Source organism: Bubalus kerabau, chromosome 7 (genome assembly GCF_029407905.1).
Source record: "Bubalus kerabau isolate K-KA32 ecotype Philippines breed swamp buffalo chromosome 7, PCC_UOA_SB_1v2, whole genome shotgun sequence".
Classification (NCBI taxonomy): Eukaryota; Metazoa; Chordata; class Mammalia; order Artiodactyla; family Bovidae; genus Bubalus; species Bubalus kerabau.
This window is the reverse complement of record NC_073630.1, coordinates 36,329,975-36,346,728: the sequence shown is the minus strand read 5'-3', so window position 1 is coordinate 36,346,728 and position 16,754 is coordinate 36,329,975. Positions and strand designations below refer to the sequence as shown.

General features: G+C 36.3%; 1 long non-coding RNA gene across 2 annotated transcripts in view; it reads left to right on the top strand.

The window, feature by feature from the left end:
* Positions 1-16,754, top strand: part of LOC129657648 (uncharacterized) — a 226,063-nt gene that overhangs the window by 158,212 nt on the left and 51,097 nt on the right. Inside the window, exon 3 of one of the 2 annotated variants that reach the window (XR_008716932.1) lies at positions 7,343-8,661. The exons of the other annotated variant lie outside the window; for it this stretch is intronic. This is a non-coding gene — a long non-coding RNA (uncharacterized LOC129657648). Of the gene's footprint in view, positions 1-7,342; positions 8,662-16,754 lie in introns of those variants that run through there. 2 annotated transcript variants of the gene reach the window in all.

Genomic DNA, 16,754 nt, shown 5'->3' with positions numbered 1-16,754 from the left:
AAAAAATATTGCCAGCAGTGTTTATTTTTAATTGATAAGAAAATGATTTTTAACTTTTCTCTAAAAGAAATATCAAATTCTGAAACTAAAAGTGTATGGAGTTTCCAGTTTGTATGTAAAGAGCCCAAGGAATTGTAATGTTACTTGAAATATCGTGAAAGTCTGTCAGTCATGTCTCATGACTGACATGGACTGTACAGTCCATGGAATTCTCCAGGCCAGAATACTGAAGTGGGTAGCTTTCCTTTCTCCAGGGGATCATCCTAAGCCAGGGATTGAACCCAGGTCTCCCGCATTGCAGGTGAATTCTTTACCAGCTTAGCCACAAGGGAAGGCCAAGAATACTGAAGTGGGTAGCCTATCTCTTCTCCAGAGGATCTTCCCAACCCAGGAATTGAACCGGGGTCTCCTGCATTGCAGGCAGATTCTTTACCAACTGAGCTCTCAGAAAAGCCCAATATCCTACATAACATTGAAACAAAATGATTCTAACCAAGCATATTTATCTTGTTATTGCCAGATTACATATATTTGAATGAGAAAATAAATATACATAGGGTTTCACATTGGTTTTAATTTTGAATAATTATAGATATGTAAAATTAACATGTTATATGTGTTCCTATATCAATTCACACATTTTGAAATGTTTCAAGGAAAAAAAGTGGGTGTGGGAGAGTTGTCTAGCTATAGCAGTTTGTATATAAGTCCTTAAACTTAGATAGGCTAAGGTAAGAATTATGTAAAAAAAGGATGGAGATTTTTCTCTTGCTTGCAATACAATGTATTTCTAAATATGAAATAATGCAAATAACTGATTGTATTTACAATAGCCTGGGACAAAAGTAATAAAGATTTGCTAGATATTCACTTCTGCAACAAAGTTTTTGCACTGAAGCATGACCAACAATTAAGGAAAGGACAACCAAAGACTTTATAGTGCTCTTATCTGAGTGACTTTTAATCTCTTCTGTTGCATTTGTAAATCTCATGTATGCCTATTTATTGCCTTGTTTCATCACTCTTCTGTTTATTGCTGCCACAGTACCCATTTCAATTTAGAATAATGCATCTGCATTTGACATATGTAAACATTAGAGGCAGAAAGGGATACTTTACCATGGTGCAAGAAGGAATAAATGAAAGTAATGGGGTGGAATTAAGAGAACGGCAAATATCAAGAGAAATCACCAAAGTCATTTTCATTGACCTTAACAGAGAACTTGGAAAGATACAAGGGCAAAAGTACCTTTAAGACATTAGACCAAAACAAGAACAAAAACATTGGGAAATTTAAAGAGTTTTACTTTAAGGATGAAATTAAATGAACTTTAATCTCTATTCCCTTCATCAGAAATATTATTTCATTGTCACCTAACAAATTTTCAGTAACTGAGTTTAAAAGTAGATACACTGTCTCTGCCTCACCTGTCACTGAATAAAAGAACCTCACAGTGAAAATAAAAAAGAAATAATACATGACGGCATTATAGCTTAAGCATAGAATAAAGAAATAATTTATTCATTGTTATATTTTCTTTAATTCTCAAAAAATAATAGGTTTTTTTTTTTTTCAGTTCAAATCAGGGAAAGCCGTTTCTATTGTTTCCTTTCATTGAAACTCATTTCCATTTGAAGGAACTGAAAAACTGGGTCAGCATTTCTCAATAGTTACTGGTTAAAATTACAGAATTCTGTTCCTTGCTACAGACCCACTGAACCAGTATTTCTGTGGATGATTTTCTATATACTGTCATGTACCCCGGGGAAGTGCAAGTTCAAATTTCTAAAATTTGAAAAGCAATGGGCAACACAGTAATATAAACTTTACCCTGAAAAATTCATGAGAACCAAAGTAAGTTAAATATCCAAGGGTAAAACAAAAGCATGAAAAAGTGATAGTTTATTGATATATTATGTGTATGTTGCACATTTACATGTTATTAATTTATACTAAAATTTTAATAGATATTATATATATATGTATGCATGATATACTTCCTTACATATGTCTGTGAATATACAGAACTGAGTACAAGTATTTGTATATCAATCCAAATATCATATAAAAGGAATTTATATATGTCTTGCAAGTAAAATTTTGTCCAGTTACTCAAGCATATTTATTTTTTCACTTAATATTCCTTAGGCTTACCAGTCACTTATGTGTTATATTCTATTTAGATTGCATTTTATTGTAAACTAATTGAAAGCAATATTTCTATATGATAATTTTTTTATATCCCTGAACACTGTGCTTTACATGTAGTATTCTAGGTATGCAAGTTGAAAATGTTACTACCCATGTGTTATGGAAGCATATACTAACGTAAGTTTGAGAAGAGATAAGCAATATATTCTAGCCTGTGGGTAGGATGATACTTAAATATGGGATACATTTGGTGTTCTGTGAATAAATTTCATCCATTATCATTTTTTCTTAGTTCTCTGTAATTAGCAGCTATTCAAACACAGAAAACACTGAAGGTTAAATTCAAGACTATTTAAATTTAAGCTAAATGGTCTAGTTTACTTTCTGTGAGTAATAGGAAGTTAGAATAAATCTTCTGTCTTAAGGATAAGGGGAATTGGATCATGAATAGGTAAACCTAAGCAGCAAGCAATCAGATATTAAAAAAGACATTGTGACAATTACAGCAGAAGTTATCACTTACAACTTAGAGAAGAAAGTCACCTTAGAAAATAAGTAGCTCAACCATACATATAAATATTAGAAAACTCAAGCCAAGAGCTATTAAGTGATTAAGCCAAATTAACTCACAGAGTTAACTATGGACTTGAGAACAAAATCTAATTATCTTGAGTTTAACTCTGATGCTTTAAAAAAAAAAAATGTGTGCTGCCTTCATAGATCCCATGAATGGTAAGGTCAAACAGATAAACAAATAAATAAAGTAGGTGAAGCCACCAACACAAGTGTCTCCCTTCCCCCAGCTCCTAGTTCAAGGGCTTTGATATGTTCTCACCAGGGAAGACTATCCATATTTTTCATTATTCCTCCAGCTACCTGTCATAGCAGCCATGTCCTGACTGAATGAGGCCAATAGAGGTGTGAGAGAGAGAGAAATAACCTATGTATGTGTGTTTATGTGTGTGTTTTGGATTTGGAAGTGGGTCTTTCTGCCCAGTTTGCTTTCATAGGATAGAGACTCTACCTTGGACTCTGCACACTAATACTAGAAACTTCATCTCTTACCCTGGACCTAGGGAGAAGTAGATAAATATTTCTAAATAGTAGAAGTGAAGTGAAAGTCATGTCCAACTCGGTGACCCCCATGGACTGGAGCCTGCCAGGCTTCTCTGTCCATGGAATGCTCCAGGCCAGAATACTGGAGTGGGTAGCTGTTGCCTTCTCCAGGGGATATTCCCAACCCAGATATCAAACCCAGGTCTCCTGCATGTTAGGCAGATTCTTTACCATCTGGGCCACAAGGGAAGCCATCAGAGAAGTTAAGTAACAAATAAACCAGCAAATAATAGCAAACCATGGTAGTTGGGGGCAGAAATGAAAATTACTACATTGTATTACATAATGTCTAGATTACAACAAAAATTATAAAATACAAGCAGAAGCAAAAGAATCTGAGCATAACTGGACAGAAATAGCAAACAACAGAAACTGCCAGTGAGAGTAACCATATATTGGATTTAAAACGGAGTTTGGAGTAGCCATTATATATCATGGCTATGTGTTCTGCTGTGCTCAGTTTCTCAGTTTTGTCCAACTGTTTGCACACCCATGGACTGTAGCCTGCCAGGCTACTCTGTCCATGGGGTTTCCTGGGCATGAATACTGGAGTGGGTTACAATTTCCTTCTCCACGGAATCTTCTCTATCTAGATCAAACCCAGGTCTCCTGAATTGCAAGCAGGCTCTTTACCATCTGAGATACCAGAGAAGCCCCCTGAGAACCGTAACATCTTGATAAAGGAAATTGAAGATAATTCAAAGTAATGGGAAGATACTTCATGCTCTTGGATTGGAAGAATTAATATTATTAAAATTCTCATAATACCTAAAGCAATCTACAGATTTAATGTGATCCCTATCAAATTACCCATGACATTTTTCACAGAATTAGCACAAATAATCCTAAAATTTATATGGAATGTAAAAGACACAATTGCCAAAGCTATTCTGAGGAAAAAGAACAAATCTGGAGGCATAACCCTCCCAGACTTCAGACAATACCACATAGCTATAGTAAACAAAATATCATGCTTTCAGCATTGAAACAGACTTATGGATCAATGTAACAGATTAGGGAGCCTAGAAGTAAACCTACACACCTGTGGTCAATTACTCTTCAACAAAGGAGGTATGAATACATGATGGAGAAAAGACAGTTTCTTTACCAGTGTTGTTAAGAGCATTGGAAAGCAGCATGTAAATCAATGAAATTAGAATACTCCTTCACACCATACACACACACAGAAGTAAACTAAAAATGACTTAAAGAAATGACACCATGAAACTCCTAGAAGAAAACTTAGGCAAAACATTCTCTGGCATGAACCATAGCAATGTTCTCTTAGGTCAATCTCCCAAGGCAAAAGAAATAAAAGTAAAAGTAAACAAATGGGACCAAATCAAATTTATAAGCTTCTGCACAGTATAGGATGAAAGGAAACATGAAAAGAAAGATGAAAAGAAAACCTACAAACGGGGAGAAAATATTTGCAAATGATATGACCAATGAGGGCTTAATTTCTAAAATATACAGATAGCACATACAACTCAATAACAAAAAACAAACAAAAAATCCAATCAAAAGCTGAGCAGACATCTGGGAGAACAAGATGGCGGAGGAGTAGCTGGACATGGAGTATATCTTTCTCCATGGATACATCAAGAACACACCTTCAGACACAGAAGTGCATGCAGAACACCAGCTGAGAGCAGACAGGGGTACCTGGCCAGTGGGAAAGACTATATAGAACCATGCAAAACTCACCAGCATTGGCAATTGAGCAATAGAGAGTCTGGCCCATCAAAGCCTAACACACTAACCTACAGTGTAGGACCCCACCCAGGATGCCCCTTTAAGTGCCTGATGCACCAATCTGCAGAGTAGGACCCCAGCCAGGGGGGCGTCTCTATCTGCCTGACGTGCTGAACAATAAAGAAGAACCCCAGGCAAGGGAGCCTTCTAAGTGCCTGAACAGGTGGAGCTACAAAGACTGGCCAAAGAGGCCTTCTGATCACCAGCTATAAGAGGCTTGAAAAAAGACTCTGATAGGGCCATAACTGCTGTGGTGGAGGCAGTCCATGTCCCTGCACACTTGGTGCTGCCAGGATCTGCACAAGCCAAGCAGCTGCACCACCTTCACGCTCAACTTGCACTGGGGCAGAGCTGCCACAGGAAAAAAAAAAAAAAAAATGTCTTGCGTCTATATGTGTGGGGTCACTTCATCATGTCTGACTCTTTGCAACCCTGTAGACTGTGGCTTTCCAGGCTTCTCTGCCAGAGAGGGGGTTCTCCAGGCAAGAATACTGGACCATATTGGCCAACGGTGGCTGCCATACCCTTCTAGAGCACTGTATTTCCTGCTGCCCTAGCCACCAACTCCCCTGAGTACCTGGTGCTGCCAGAACCCCTGCGACCTAAGCAGCTGCACCACCTCCACACTTGGCCCTCACAGGGCAAACCCAAGCCCTCCAGGGCAGCCTCAGAAGCCAAATCTCAGTGGACGACCCACATGTAGAGGTGGAAATAAAACCATAATTGAAACCCAGGGGCAGTATGGCTAAGGAAGAAGACCCAAAACCTTCCCACCAGCTGTACAAGCTGCAGATTAAATCCACATGATCAACTAGGCAGACTGTATGTCTACAGAATATATAAAAGGCCACTGAGAGCTCCCACAAAAGAAATTGCACTAGTTCTGATAGCTGTGGACATGGGAGGCAAGAACACACAAGTGTAGGACCAGATTGGAATCTGAGCTGCCCCCACAGCAGGTCCAGAGATCAGTACAGTGTTGGAGGGCATCCTAGGGAGGTGAGGTGGACTGTGACTCCCAGCAAGGGAAAGGACTCTGACAACAGTGATGCAATAGAAACATTCTCTATTCTTATTTTTTGACTTGCTCTGTAGATTCTTTGGAATTTTTTTTTTTCTTTCCTCCCCCCCATTCTTCCCCCTTCTATTGCAGTTGTCAATTTTATAGGCACTAAGGAATCCGATTAAGCTTTTGAGCTTTTTTTTTCCTCAGTCACTTTTTTTTTTTTTTTTTTTTTGGTCATAAACCTTTACCTCTATGTTGGACTTTTACAGGTCTGTGGATTTTTCCTCCTTTTTTTTTTCTTTTTTTAATTTTAATTTTAAACCTATTATTATTTATTCCACATTTATTACTTTGTTTGATTTTCCTACTTTTCTTTTCCCCTTGCAGTTAATCTTTAACATATATAAATCTTCTTTATCTACCTCTGTTTAACTTTGCATATCTATTCTTTCTTGTCTTTCTTGCCTTTCCTCTCAACATATTTCTCAGTTTTATTTTCATTGCTTTATTCCCCAATTGGCACCTTGCATTAGTTTTGTTTTCCAGTTTGTGCTTTAATTAGTTTTGTTCTGGTAAATATAACTTTTGGTTTTCTTTGTTTGCTGGGTCAATTTATTGTACTTTATTTTTGTTGGACTGTTTTGATTTTGATTATCAGTGTATATGTATATGTGTATATTCAGTAAAAATTTATCTTTTTGTTATAAACCTCTGCCTATATTTTGGGCTTTAGCAGTTCTGTGGAGTTTTCCTTTCTTTCCTTTCATTTTTAAATTTTTTTTTTTATAATTTTAACTTTTTTAAACCTATTATATTTTTATACATTTATTCATTTGTTTGCCTTTCCTACTATTCTTCCCCTGGCAGTTAATATTTAATGTATATAAATCATCTTTGTCTACCTCTATTTAATTTTACATAGCTATTCTTTCTTTCTGTTATTCTTTCCTTTCCTCCCAAAATATTTGTTAGTTTTATTTTCGTTTCTTTATTGCATAACTGGCACCTTGCTTTAGTTTTGTTTTCCAGTTTGTGCTTAAGTTAGTTTTGTTCTTAACTGGTAAGTATAATTTTTGATTTCCTTTGTTAGGTTAACCTACTGTACTTTATTTTTATTGAATTGTTTTCACTTTGCTTATGGGTGTATATGTATATGTGGATATTCCATTATTTTAAGTATTATTTGCCTGATTTTGTAACTACCATTTGTCTAGGGTACATCTTCGATTACTCATTTGGGGTTTTTGTTTTAATCTCACTTAATACCAAATCTCACTTAACAAACCACTTGTAAAATCTTCATTCCTGAACAGAGATCAAGCCCTGAGCCTTTGGAGTGGAAGCACTGACTTCAGGACCTTAGACTACCAGAGAACTAACCCTAGGGAGTATCAAATAGTGAGAACTCACACAAAGGAAGCCACTTGAGTACATGACCCAGCATCACACAACCACCAGTACCACCCTGTGCAGGAAGTCGCATCTAAACAACAAACAAAACAAAAATGCAAACTCAGTCATTAGCAGACAGGATTACCACCTCACTCAGCCTTGCCAATCAGAGGAAAAACAAACAAATAAAAACTCAGCAAAAATCTCACCCTATAGGAAGCTCACAGAAACCACTGGACCAATCTTAGAAGGGCATAAACTGAAAGGAAGACAGAATTCAACCTTCTTCAAGGAAAAAATTCAACTTTCCTTGAAGCCTGGAAAGGAGACCTCACCTCAAATATAATATCTTAAAAAAAAAAATAAAAGAGAAACACTGCAAAAATGAAGGAACAAACTAGGAACAGAGCAGTCCAAATAAGTGAAGAGGAAATAGGCAAACTGCCTGAAAAAGTATTCAGAATAATGATAGTAAAGATGATCAAAAACCTTGAAAAAACAAAATGGAGAAAATGCAAGAATCAATTAATAAAGACCTAGAAGAATTAAAGAATAAACATACAGAGACAAACAACACAATTACTGAAATTAAAAATACTCTAGAAGGAATAAATAGCAGAATATCTGAAGCAGAAGAACGAATCAGTGTAGCTGGAAGATAAAATGGTGGAAATAACTTCTGAAGAGCAGAATAAAGTAAAAGAATGAAAAGAGCTGAGGAGTCTCAGAGACCTCTGGGACAATATCAAATGCACCAACATTCAAATTATAGAGGTGATAGGGGTCCTAGAAGAAGAAGAGAAAAAGAAAGGGTACAAGAAAATTTTTGAAGAGATCACAGTTGAAAACCTCCCTAACATGGAAAAGAAAATAGTCAATGCAGTCCAAGAGGTGCAAAGAGTCCCATACAGGATAAACCCAAGGAGAAACATGCCAAGACACATACTAATCAGACTAACAATGACTAAACACAAAGAAAGAATATTAAAAGCAGCAAGGGAGAAACAACATGTAACATACAAAGGAAACCCCATACGTTTAACAGCTGATCTTTCAGCAGAAACTCTGCAGGCCAGAAGGGAATAGCAGGATATGTTTAAAGTACTTAAAGGGAAAAATCTATAACCAAGATTACTGTACCTGGCAAGGATCTCATTCAAAATTGATGGAGAAATCAAAAGCTTTTCAGACAAGCAAAAGTTAACAGAATTCAGTACCAGCAAACAAGCTTTACAACAATGTTAAAGAGACTTCCATAGTCAAGAAATGCAACAGAAGAAAAAAGATTTACAAAATAAACCCCAAACAATGGCAATATATAATATATAATATATATATATATATATATCAATAACTAATTTAAATGTAAATGGATTAAATGCTCCAACCAAAAGACACAGACTGGCTGAATGGATACAAAAACAGGACCCATATATATGCTGTCTACAAGAAACCCACTTCAGACCTCAAGTCACATATAGACTGAAAGTGAGAGGATGGAAAAATATATTCCATGCAAATGGAAAGCAAAAGAAACGTGGAATAGTAATCCTCATATCAGACAAATAGACCTTAAAATAAAGAAGATTACAAGAGATAAGGAAAGACACTACATAATGATCAAGGGATCATTCCAAGAGGAAGACATAACAATTATAAATATCTATGCACTCGACATAGGGAGCACCTTGATACATAAGACAAACACTAACAGACATAAAAAGAGAAATTAATAGTAACTCAATAACAGTAGGAGACTTTAACACCCCACAGCAATTGACAGATCATCAAAATATAAAATTAATAAGGAAACACAAGTCTTAAATGATACATTAGATGAGATGGTTCTCAATGATATTCCATCTAAATACAGAAAAATACACCTTTTTCTCAAGTGCACATGGGACATTCTCCAGGAGAGAGAATCACAAAACAAACCTCAATAAATTTAAGAAAATTGAAATTGTATCAACCATCTTCTCTGAACACAATGCCATAAGACTAAGTATCTGTTACAAGAAAAAAAACTAAGAAACACAAACACATGAAGATTAAACATCACATTTCTAAATAACCAATATGTTACTGAAGAAATCAAAAGGGAAATCAAACAATTTCTATAAAAAATGATAATGAAAACAAGGCAACTCAAAACCTATGGGATGCAGCAAAAGCAGTTCTAAGAGGAAAGTTTATAGCAATAAAATCCTACCTCAAGAAACAAGAAAAACATTGAATAGACAACCTAACTTTACAGCTAAAACAACTGGAAAAAGAAGAGCAAAAAAAACCAAACAAAACAAACAAAAAAAACCCCAAAGTTAGTAGAAGGAAAGAAATCATAAAGATCTGAGAAGAAATAAATGAAAAATAATAGTAAAGATTAATAAAACTAACAGCTGGTCTTTGAGAAGACAAACAAAATTAACAAACCTTTGGCTAGACTCGTCAAGAAAAAAAAAAAAGAGAGATAAGAATCAAATCAACAAAATTAGAAATGAAAAAGAGGTTACAACAGACAATGCAGAAATACAAGGGATTATAAGAGACTATTATGAACAACTCTATGGCAATAAAATAGATAACCTGGAAGAAATCGACAGATTCTTAGAAAAGTTCAATCTTCCAAGACTGAACCAGGAAGAAATAGAAATTATGAACAACCCAATTGCAAGCACTGAAATTTAAGCTGTGATCAAAAATCTCCCAAAAAACAAAAGCCCTGCACCAGATGGCATCACAGGAGAATTCTATGAAAACATTTAGAGAAGAGCTAATGCCTATCCTTCTAAAACTTTCAAAAATTTGCAGAGAAAGGAACACTTCAAAACTCATTCTACAAGGCCACCATCACCCTGATACCAAAACCAGACAAAGACAACACGCAAAAAGAAAATTACAGGCCAATATCATTGATGAATATACATGCAAAAATCCTCAACACAATTTTTCCTAACAGAATTCAGCAGCACATCAAAAAGCTCATACACCATGATCGAGTTTGGTTTATTCCAGGGATGTAAGAATTCATCAATATATGCAAATAAATCAATGTGATACATCATATTAACAAACTGAAAGATAAAAACTATATGATAATCTCAATAGATGCAGAAAAAGCCTTAAACAAAATTCAGCACCCATTTATGATTAAAACTCTTCAAAAATGGGCATAGAAGGAACCTACCTCAACATAGTAAAGGCCATTTACAATAAGCCTACACCAAACATTATTCTAAATGGTAAAAAACTGAAAGTATTCTCCCTAAGATCAGGAACAAGACAAGGTGGCCCACTTTCCCCACTATTATTCAAAATAGTTATAGAAGTCCTAGCTAGAGCAATCAGAGAAGAAAAAGAAATACAAGGAATCCATATTGGAGAAGAAGTAAAGCTCTCATTGTATACAGATGACATGATAGTATACATAGAAAACACTAAAGAATGTATCAGAAAATTATTAGGGCTAATCAGTGAATTTAGCAAAGTTTCAGGATACAAAATGAATACACAAAAATAATTGACATTTCTATATACCAACAATGAAATATCAGAAAGAGAATAACGACTCAATCCCATTCACCATTGCAACAAAAAGAATTAAATATCTAGGAATAAACCTATCTAAGGAGAAAAAAGAACTGTACACAGAAAATTAGAAGACACTAATGAAAGAAATCAAAGATGACATAAACAAATGGAGAGATATTCCATGTTCCTGGGTAGGAAGAATCAATATTGTGAAAATGACTATACTACCAAGTGCAATCTACAAATTTAATGCAATGTCTATCAAATTGCCAATGACATTTTTCACAGAACTAGAACAAACTTTTTCACAATTCACATGGGAACACAAAGACCCCAAGTAGCCAAAGCAATCTTGAGAAAGAAGAATGGAGCTGGAGGACTCAACCTTCCTGACTTCAGATTATACTACAAAGCTATAGTCATCATGACAGCATGGTACTGGCACAAAAGCAGAAATATAGACCAATGGAACAAGATAGAAAGCCCAGAAATAAACCCATGCACCTATGGATACCTTATTTTTGACAAAGGAGGCAAGAATATTTACAATGGGGTAAAGATATCCTCTTCAATAAATGGTGCTGGGAAAACTGGACAGCTTCATGTAAAAGAATTAATTAGAACACTTCCTAACACCATATACAAAGATAAGCTCAAATTAGATTAAAGACCTATATGTAAGACCAGAAACTATAAAACTCTTAGAGGAAAACATTGGCAGAACACTCGATGACATAGATCAAAGCAAGATCCTCTATGATCCACCTCCTAGAGTAACAGAAATAAAAACTAAAGTAAACAAGTGGGACCTGATTAAACGTAAAAGTTTTTGCACAACAAAGGGAACTATAAGCAAGGTTAAAAGACAGCCCTCAGAATGGGAGAAAATAATAGCAAACGAAACCACTGACGAAGGGTTAATTTCCAAAATATACAAGCAGCTCATACAACTCAATACCAGAAAGACAAACAACCTAATCAAAAAGTCATAAAAAGATCTCAACAGACATTTCTCCAAATGAGACATACCGATGGCTTATAAACACATAAAAAGATGCTCAACATTGCTCATTATTAGAGAAATGCAAATTAAAACTACAAGATATCCCCTAACACTGGTCAGAATGGCCCTAATAAAAAATGTCAACAAACAATAAATGCTGGAAAAGGTGTGGAGAAAAGGGAATGCTCTTGCAATATTGGTGGGAATATAATTTGAGAAAGCAACTATGGAAGATGGTATGGAGATTCCCTAAAAACCTAGGAATAAAAGCACCATATGACCCAGCAATCCCACTTCTAGTCATATACCCTGAGGAAACCAAAATTTAAAAAGACACATGTACCCCCATTGTCATTGAAACACTATTTACAATAGCTAGAACATGGAAGCAACCTAGATGTCCATTGACAGATGAATGGATAAAGAAGTAGTGGTACATATACACAATGGAATATTACTCAGCCATAAAAAGGAATGCATTTGATTCAGTTCTAATTGGGTGGATGAACCTAGAACCTATTATACAGAGTGAAGTGAGTCAGAAAGAAGAAGATAAATACCATATTCTAACATATATATTGGGCTTCCCTGGTGGCTCTGAGGGTAAGGCATCTGCCTGCAATGTGGGAGACCCAGGTTCAATCCCTGGGTCGGGAAGATCCCCTGCAGAAGGAAATGGCAACCCATTCCAGTATTCTTGCCTGGAGAATCCCATGGACAGAGCAGCCTGGTAGGCTACAGTCCATCAGGTCGCAAAGAGCCAGACACGACTGAGGACTTCACTTCACTTCACAGTGTATAAGTGCAGGATCTAGAAAAATGGTATGAAAGATTTATTTATAGGGCAACAATGGAGAAACAGAGATAGAGAATAGACATATGGACATGGGGAGAGGGGAGGAGAGGGAGAGATGCATGGAAAGACTACATGGAAGCTTACATTACCATATGTAAAATAGATAACCAACAGAAATTTGCTGTATGGCTCAGGAAACTCAAACAGGGGCTCTGTATCAACCTAAAGGGGTAGGATGGGGAGGGAGATGGGAGGGATGTTCAAAGGGAGTGGATATATGTATACCTATGGCTGTGATTCATGTTGAGGTTTGACAGAAAACAGCAAAATTCTGTAAAGCAATTATCCTCCAATAAAAAATAGGTTAATTTAAAAAATAAAAATAAAGAGAACTTCATCTACTCAATACTCTGTAATAGCCTGTGTGGGAAAAGAATATTGAAAAAAGTGGATATATGTGTTTGTGTAACAGATTCTCTTTGCTGTACACCTGAAACTAATGCAACATTGTAAATCAATTATATGCCCAATAAAAGCTTTTTTAAAAAATTTAAAAAACTGAGCAGAAGACCAGAATAGACATTTCTCCAAAGAAGATATACAGATGGCCAACAGACATATTAAAAAGTTTAACCTTCACTAATTATTAGAGAAATGCAAATCAAAACTACAATGAGTTGTCACTTTATGCTAGGCAAAGTGACCACCCTCAAATGTCTACAAATAATAAATACTGTAGAGGGTATGGATAAATTTCAGTTCAGTTCAGTTCAGTTGCTCAGTCGTGTCTGACTCTCTGTGACCCCATGAATCTCAGCACGCCAGGCCTCCCTGTCCATCACCAACTCCCTGAGTTCACTCAGACTCACATCCATCGAGTCGGTGATACCATCCAGCCATCTCATCCTCTGTCGTCCCCTTCTCCTCCTGCCCCCAATCCCTCCCAGCATCAGAGTATTTTCCAACGAGTCAGCTCTTTGCATGAGGTGGCCAAAGTACTGGAGTTTCAGCTTTAGCATCATTCCTTCGAAAGAAATCCCAGGGCTGATCTCCTTCAGAATGGACTGGTTGGATCTCCTTGTAGTCCAAGGGACTCTCAAGAGTCTTCTCCAACACCACAGTTCAAAAGCATCAATTCTTCGGCACTCAGCTTTCTTCACAGTCCAACTCTCATATCCATACATGACCACAGGAAAAACCATAGCCTTGACTAGATGGACCTTTGTTGGCAAAGTAATGTCTCTGCTTTTGAATATGCTATCTAGGTTGGTCATAACTTTCCTTCCAAGGAGTAAGTGTCTTTTAATTTCATGGCTGCAGTCACCATCTGCAGTGATTTTGGAGCCCCAAAAAATAAAGTCTGACACTGTTTCCACTGTTTCCCCATCTATTTCCCATGAAGTGATGGGACTGGATGCCATGATCTTTGTTTTCTGAATGTTGAGCTTTAAGCCAACTTTTTCACTCTCCACTTTCTCTTTCATCAAGACTTTTTAGTTCCTCTTCACTTTCTGCCATAAGAGTGGTGTCATCTGCATACCTGAGGTTATTGATATTTCTCACAGCAATCTTGATTCCAGCTTATGTTTCTTTCAGTCCAGCATTTCTCATGATATACTCTGCATATAAGTTAAATAAGCAGGGTGACAATATACAGCCTTGACAAACTCCTTTTCCTATTTGGAACCACTCTGTTGTTCCATGTCCAGTTCTAACTGTTGCTTACTGACCTGCATACAGATTTCTCAAGAGGCAGGTCAGGTGTCTGGTATTCCCATCTCTTGAAGAATTTTCCACAGTTTATTGTGATCCACACAGTCAAAGGCTTTGGCATAGTCAATAAAGCAGAAATAGATGTTTTTCTGGAACTCTCTTGCTTTTTCCTTGATCCAGCGGATGTTGGCAATTGTTGGTGGGAATGTAAATTTGTGAAGCCACTGCAAAAAAAAGTATGAGGGTTCCTTAAAAACAGCTAAAAATAGGGTTGCCATATGATCTAGGAATCCTACTCCTGGACATATATTTGGAGAAAATCTAATTTAAAAGGATACATGCACCCCAGTGTTCATATCAGCACTATTAACAATAGCCAAGACATGGTAACAGCCTAAGTGTCTTTGACAGATGAATGGATAAAGAAGATATGGTACTTATAGACAATGGAATACTACTTAACCATGAAATAGAATGAAATACTGCTATTTGCAGCAACATGGATGAATCTAGAGCATATCATACTAAGTGAAGTAAGTCATAAATTGACAAATATACTAGATCACTTATATGTGGAAACTAAAATATACAAATAAATTTATCTACAGAAAAAAAGCAGACTAACAGTCATAGACAACAAACTTATAGTTACCAAAGTGGAACAGAGTAGAAGGGATAAATTAGGAGTTTGGGATTAGCAGGTATAAACTAGTATATACAAAATCTATAAACAACCAAGTCCTACTGTATAGCACAGAGAACTGTACTGAATATTGTGTAATAAACCATAATGGAAAAAATATGAACAAAAAATATATATATAAAACTGAATCACTTTCTGTACAACAGAAACTAACCCAACATTGTAAATCAACTATACTTAAATAAATAATAAATATAAGAAGTGAAGGAAGATATTATAATATCTTATTCAACAGAGAATACAGATAAGGAGATAGAAATTATAAAAATGGAATGAATGAACATTTAATAAATGAAATTAGAAATTCACTAGATCAATTCAACAGTAGTTTTTAAACAGCAGGGAAAATATCAGCTAACATAAAGATCCTTTAGTAGAGATTATGCAATTTGAAGAACAAAGAGAAAGAATTATGAAGAATGAACAGGGGCTCACCTAGCGATTTAGTGGTAAAGAATCCGCCTGCCGATGCAAGAGACACAAGTTCGATCCATGGGCCGGGAATATCCCATATGCCAGGGAGCAACTAAACTTGTGCATAACAACTCTGGAGCCTGTGCTCTGGAGCTCAGGAACCAGAACTACTGAGGCCTGATCCCTAGACCCTGTGCTCAGCAATAAGAGAAGCCACTGCAATGAGAAGCCTGTGCACCGCAACTAAAGAATAGCTCCCACTCACCACAACTAAAGAAGAGCCCATGCAGCAAGGAAGACTTAGTGCAGCCAATAAATAAATAAATAAAATTACATTAAAAAAGAATAAACAGAGTCTCAGAGAAATGCTGAGTACCTTAAAGACAACAGTGTATATGTAATGGGAATGCCAGAAGGAGAAGAATGAAAAATACGTGATGAGTATCTTAAAACTTCATGAAAATGTTGTAGACACGTTTAAGATGATTACCAATATCTAAGTAGGATAAACACAAAACCATTCACAGATTTATCACAGTAAAAATGCCCAAAACCAAAGACAAGGAGAAATTTGGAAGACGGCAAGAGAAAAATACTGCTTCTGTGCTGTGTGCTAAGTCACTTCAGTTGTGTCCGACTCTTTGCAACCCCATGGACTGTAGCCTGCCTGTCTCCTCTGTCCATAGGATTCTTCAGGTATGAATACTGGAGTGGGTTGCCCTTTCCTACTCCAGGGGATCTTCCTGATCCAGGAACTGAACCCACATCTCTTATGCCTCCAACATTGACAGGCAAGTTCTTTACCACTAGCACCAGCTGGGAAGCAATCAAGAAACAATCAAGGCCAGATGGCAGTAGGATAACATACTTAAACTATGAAAATAGGGGGAAAAAAACCTGCTCACAAATAATTCAATATCCCCCGAAAAGCCACCTCAGCAAAATGAAACAAAGACATTATAAGAAAAGCAAAAACTGTGAATTTGCAGTAATTAGTAAACCCACTTTTATTAAGTATGCCAGAGGAAGTTTTTCAGGCTTTCTGTAAATGATTTCAGACAGTAATTCGAACTCATATGAAAAAGCAAAAAGCACCAATAAAGACAACTATGCAGTTATGAAAGACATTGTAAATATATATCTCGTCTCCTTTCTTCTCTTAGCTGATTTAAA